The 6,182-nt window shown below is 35.3% G+C and overlaps 3 non-coding genes across 3 annotated transcripts; all 3 read right to left on the bottom strand.

Annotated features, from left to right (window-relative positions):
• Nucleotides 1-2,083: 2,083 nt before the first annotated feature.
• Nucleotides 2,084-2,156, bottom strand: Trnaf-gaa. Its single transcript has one exon. It is a non-coding gene; the product is annotated as a tRNA-Phe (tRNA).
• A 433-nt stretch (nucleotides 2,157-2,589) lies between these two features.
• On the bottom strand, nucleotides 2,590-2,662 carry Trnaf-gaa. Its single transcript has one exon. It is a non-coding gene; the product is annotated as a tRNA-Phe (tRNA).
• A 379-nt stretch (nucleotides 2,663-3,041) lies between these two features.
• Nucleotides 3,042-3,114, bottom strand: Trnaf-gaa. Its single transcript has one exon. It is a non-coding gene; the product is annotated as a tRNA-Phe (tRNA).
• Between the last annotated feature and the right edge of the window lie 3,068 nt (nucleotides 3,115-6,182).

Raw genomic sequence — 6,182 nt, 5'->3', positions numbered from 1 at the left:
AATTAACGTGAATTATTTTGAATTAACGTAAATTAATTTGAATTAGCGGGAATTAACGTGAATTATTTTGAATTAACGTGAATCAATTTTAATTTTTGGTGTACACCAAAAATTGTACTTGTTTTCTCCTAGATCTGTACCCAGCAACTCCTAATATAATATTAAAAATTAAATCAAAATAAAATTAAAATAAAGGTAGCCATTTAATTATTTCGTAAGTACTTATGATTTATAAATAATTCACACAACAAGACCAAATGTGAATATTTTTTGTTAAATTATTATTCCTTATAGATACATTTATTAGGTACATTCCACGTTTTGGGTACAGTTTAAGCTCTCGATCCATTTGATGAAATCTTTCATGTATCATGATGAACACAACAATAAAAACACAAAAAAAGCAGTTATAAAAAAGCAATTCTTGGGTTAATAAAATATATTGACACGAACTAAAATGGAGGAAGAAAAAATTTAAATTGGAACCTATAATTCACATCAATTATTTAATCAATCAAATTATCATACAAACACCTGCCGCTTTAATAATCGCCAATCAGCATTCCGACTTAACTACATTGTTGGATTGTACTTTTAACAAGACTATAGAAAGTCGTATTACAAGCAACAAGACAGGAACCTCCAAATATAGTTTAAATAACGCAATCAAACTAAAGCACGTTCAGCTGCTTTTAAAGCACCTTGTTCTTGTTACACACACTCACAGTAGGGCATTTTGAAGTTAATTGGATAAAAAACAATTGCAGCTGACGAAAAAAGTTAATTGAGCAGTCCGGTTGTCCTTTATCTGGCCGAACGAAAGTATAAATCTGTGGATCATACTCCGTTCGGTTGTTATTACGGGAATTGTGAACAATAAATTCCGTCCCGGATAAATAAATGCATGTACCTCGATGTTTATGATAGCTGGACGATATTATGAGTTGTCAATTATCATGCAAAGCGTGTATACAAGCCGCGACTATATTTTGTGGTCCCGCTGGTAATTGATGAGAGCAGCGTCTGAGAGCAAGTGCCATCAGTTACAGAATACAAAGCCTTGGTGCAGAAGCAACATTCGACACTCTTAACACGTGCGTGTCCGATCGTCAATAATAAAAGGGTTGAAAGAAAATTCTGGAAGATCCTTCTCGCTGTGATCGAGGCAGGGTGCTTATTTATCAAACATCGTGTTGTTTATTAACCCGCAATGGCGCATTTACATGAAGGTGTATAAAGTACATAAATACCTACACCGGCGCCCACAACACAGCCTGTATTCAAATTAGTTCACGAGTTACAAATGTAACTTTGTCATAGTAATAATTAATCGGTGTAGTTTTATTTTTAATATTTGTTTCTGGTTTTTACCCTATCAGGTGCAACGCGCTTTAATTATAATCATTAAAGCTTGATATATGAAATACGTAGGGGTGCCCGCCTTAAATTAGCTCGTCTAATTAGTCTTTGAATATATTACACCATTTTACCAACTTTTAATTTTAATTTACCACACAGTCGCAGATATTGGAATTTTTGACGGTGTATTCCGTAATTAATGTCCACCAGGCTTAGGACAATTTAAGGTACTTCTATTTTGTTTAGTTACAGTTTTTGACCAATGAAAGGATTTACAGCAGGATGATTTTTTGGGACAGTGGTACAGGTCATACTGGGATTTTTTGGATGTCTCTGGCATGGGTGTCCATCTCGATTAATTAATAGTTGTCAACCAGTAGGACATTATGATGTCTCATTTATTTGCTTTGTAGCAAGGTTCACGAAATGTTAACATATGGAGTATTGTTATAGTTTTTTTTTTACATTAAATGTGCGCTAGTTTCCCAGCTTATCTGGCGATAGCAGTATCTATTAATCCGACCCCAGTTTTGGAACATACGATTTTCATTTGATGTCGATTTGTATGCTCATTTCCTTTAAGGAAGGCCATCCATTACGCCTTGAAGAGGTTGGCCGAGCAGCTCTCAATTCGAATATCATTGCCGTTCCACCTTCATAATGTTGCGGAGGTTTTAATTAGTTGGGAGCATCGGTTTATCTTCGAAATGGATAAAATAAGGAGTGCCGAAACCCGGGATTGAACCGGGGACCTTTAGATCTTCAGTCTAACGCTCTCCCAACTGAGCTATTTCGGCTTGGCATACTGAAACATCTATGCACGGCTCCGTGTGGTTGGTAAGTAAAGATCTTTGTCTGACTATTGCTTTCTCAGTATCTTCAGAAGCTTACGTTAGAGGTGTAAATCTTTCGCAACATTCGTCATTTTGACACGTTTTGATTAGGATTTTTTTTTGCTGGGAAACTCCTTGTCCATGATCGATCATACAAAATTATTTATGTATTTCCTACATACCGAGTGTTCAGTAAAGATTCAACGCAAAAACAATTAGGAAGAATAAATCGTTGGATTGCCATTTACGAATATCGCTATAAACATACTCGATGATTAAAAATTAAAGTCAATAACCGGAGTTATTTATATGAAGTTTCATACATCATTTGTATCACGAATGAAACCTAGGGCGTTCGTGATACCCAGATCGATCTTGTTCTGCGCAAAAAGTCAAGTGCCGAAACCCGGGATTGAACCGGGGACCTTTAGATCTTCAGTCTAACGCTCTCCCAACTGAGCTATTTCGGCTTGAGGTGCTAAGAAACCCCATGCGCAGGTTCGCGTCAGTTTAGATGACTCTATGGTCCATTTCTTTAGAGAAGATGATATAGCTCACATTTGATCCTATATTCAAGAAATACTTGTTTCTCCTAAGATGGGGGTGTCTCATTGTTTCATTAATCTGCTCCTGTTTGATCGCCTTTCCACGAATAACCATTTAGCTGCATATGTATATAACTCTCAGTATCGAAAAGAAATTGAAAACCAAACTGGAAGCTTTTAATCTTGCCTTCAGGTTTATAAGTTATGATTCGTCCTTATGAATTATTAGATGTATTGTGAGAAGAGCCTCAAGGATCTCTCTACATTTAGTTATTTCAGGTGAAAAGGAAGGAAAAAAATAAAGTGCCGAAACCCGGGATTGAACCGGGGACCTTTAGATCTTCAGTCTAACGCTCTCCCAACTGAGCTATTTCGGCTTTGTACACCCAGAAGAGCTCATGGTGAAGACTCAGCAAACATTTTTTGCATACGCATCAATGGTGGAATACAGCATACAGCTAAAACGATCCATCCGTAATAAATAGGGGCGTGATGATATATCCCTTGGTTTTCACTGAGGGATATGGCTGAACCACAGATTTTGTCGACCTACCACCCCAATTTTCTTGCTACGTTACGGCTAACATATTCGATTATGACTTCAGATTAACCACACTAATTCGCCCTTCCTTAACCACTATCGTGATCTAACCCGCGCTTTTCCGTCCTTACACGGTTAAATGTCAAACAAACCTAAACATACCAAAAAAGCAAGAAAAAATCGCTTATTTTTACAGACTCCCGTTGCGTACATTGTCATTGCTTTTTCGACAATGTTTTAAACCCACATTAATTTTTCAGCAACAAATTTTGCAATCTCTGCCGTAACTTCAAGTGGGTTGTTTTCTCCTTTAAGATTTGCTACCACAATTGCCACTATTTTCTTGAACAACTACCTCAGTCGAAGAGGGAAATAGACAAACCGAACCAGCCAAATCTGTGTTTTCGGCATTCAGCGCTGCGATGTATCAAAACGTCAAACTTAACGTGCAGGTTATATGCCAAAAAATGTTATTTTTTGTGTTATTTGGTATGGACAAAATAACGTTTTCTACAGATATCCTGCGCGTTAAGTTTAACGTTAGTCGGCCCTGTGATGTATCAGAAACGTGTAGGATATCTATAGAACACGTTAATTTACCCATACTAAATACCGCAAAATAACGTTTTTTGGGGGGGGGTGCATAATATGACATTAAAGTGATTCAAAGGGTAAATGTTTGTTTTTGCTGCAAAACATGTAGCTCTAATACCCCTAAATTTGAAGCAAATGCAAGCTTTTTGTGTGTATAGGTTATACCATTGATGGTTGGGTCAAATGTTTTAGACTTGGAAATCTGGATTTATATCAAATGCCAACCCTAAGAACTATTTAACCACAGTTAGTGCCATTTTGAATCTGTTCTACAATCTCCAATTTGTTTCAACAAAGATCATCAACAGCATTTATGACCAAATAATTTAATGATAATTTAATCAAAATGAATTAACCGCGTCGTTTTTTCAATGACACGATTAATATAAGTGCCTGAATACACTATATGCGTTTTAAACGCATCCTGCGAAACCGGAAGATTTTGTGCGTTGTGATGTATCAGAAATGTCTAACTTGACGTTTAGGATATCTATAGAACACGTTAATTTACCCAGACTAAATAACGCAAAATAACGTTTTTTGGGAGATGCAGAATATGGCATTAAAGTGATTCAAAGGGTAAATTCTTGTTTTTGCTGCAGAACATGTATCTCTAATACCCGTATAGGTTACCCTTACCATTGATGGTTGGGTCAAATGTTTTAGAGTTGGAAATCTGGATTTATATCAAGTGCCGACCCTAAGGACTATTCGACCACAATTACATAGTGCCATTTTGAATCTGTTCTACAATCTACAATTTGTTTCAACAAAAATCATCAATAGCATTTATGACAAAATAATTTAATTAAAATGAATTAGCAGAGTTGTTTTTTCAATGACACGATTAATATAATACAAAAGCAGTGGTTTTCTAAATATTTGTTTCATTAATTTAAAGGTCTGGCGGTAGAGATAAGAGCGTCGCAGGTGTACAATTCGCTCCACACGTGTTTAGGCCGTAGTTCACAAGAGAAGCGTATCGCGTTGGATTTACCAATTTATTGGTAAATCAGTTCGATTTAGTGCAAAGTAGTGTCGTGTGTTTTGTGAAATCGGGTGACTTTTTTAACTTTTCCACTGTTCTAAAAGGGTATGTGGTTATTCGTAAATTAATATAGTTTCTGATGTGCCTGTAATTGTTATTAACACCCAATTAGACCCTTTTGCTCACATAACGAATTGCATTTTCGATAGGTATGAATATTTGACACTGATCTCACACAACGTATCAAATTTTCTATCGCCTCGTTCTGTTAGGTTAGGTTACATTGATTCATTCAATTATCAAATTTATAAAATGCATGATTTTCCTCTGCTTGCCTTTGCGACCATTATTTTCTTCTAATATTCAATTTCTTCCAGAAATGGCCCCAAGAACATTCCTTATACGGAACTGGGTAAGTGCTTTTTATATACTTATCATTTTGACTTAGTAGGTATAACGAAAACGGTATAGCGCAAATTAAATTAACAACAATTAAACTGGGAATGTTAAGCGTAAATTGGTATATTTACTGTTTTTATAAAATAGGTATATAATTTGCGTTCAAATCAATTATTGAAAATGATTGATAAACGAACACAAATTTAATTGACTAGTGGCTTTGTACGTTGAAGACCTACGGTTGTTTGTTTACCGACCTAAGCAGATCTTCGTTTAGATTTAGAAACAATGTTTATTTTTGACACCTTTCCTTTGGGATGATCTCGCTTGCTAAAATTGAAATAAATTGTTATCTAAATGTAAAATTGAATCTTAAAATGCGCTTTTTGGTTAACATTTTCCAATTCGGTTTCTAATTTTTTATTTTACAAGATACCTTTTACTATTTTGTAGTAAACAAATCCATCACAGATGTGTTCTTATTTTGAGCGCAAACGCATGAGTCATACTAGGCTTCAAGTATAGCAAAAGATTGTCACTGTTCATACGTATAATTTTGCATTATGGAAATAAATATTCGAAAAACTGTTATACTACAGAAACATAGACTTATCCTTCATACAGTTGAAATTAACGAATCGAGGCTACCTTGTGGTATACTGTCCCAAGATTCTAAAAGACGCCAAAATGTCTTCATTTATGTGCAAATTGGGAACACTTCAGCTGTCATTATAAACGAGTAATAAAGCAGCCTCACAAGTGATTTGCTAAAGCACTAATAGTAGAGGTAATTTTAGATAAAGTCTCCTGGCCTTCAAATCATGTTCGTAAATGAAGCACAATAGTGCATGTTCCTCATATGCTCTTACATACGGTAGCAAATAAAAAAATAAAAAATGGACCTAAAATTTAAGAAAACATGT

The sequence above is a fragment of the Photinus pyralis genome, unplaced genomic scaffold (genome assembly GCF_008802855.1).
Source record: "Photinus pyralis isolate 1611_PpyrPB1 unplaced genomic scaffold, Ppyr1.3 Ppyr1.4_LG4, whole genome shotgun sequence".
Lineage (NCBI taxonomy): Eukaryota > Metazoa > Arthropoda > Insecta > Coleoptera > Lampyridae > Photinus > Photinus pyralis.
This window is presented reverse-complemented; position numbering and strand designations above follow the sequence as displayed.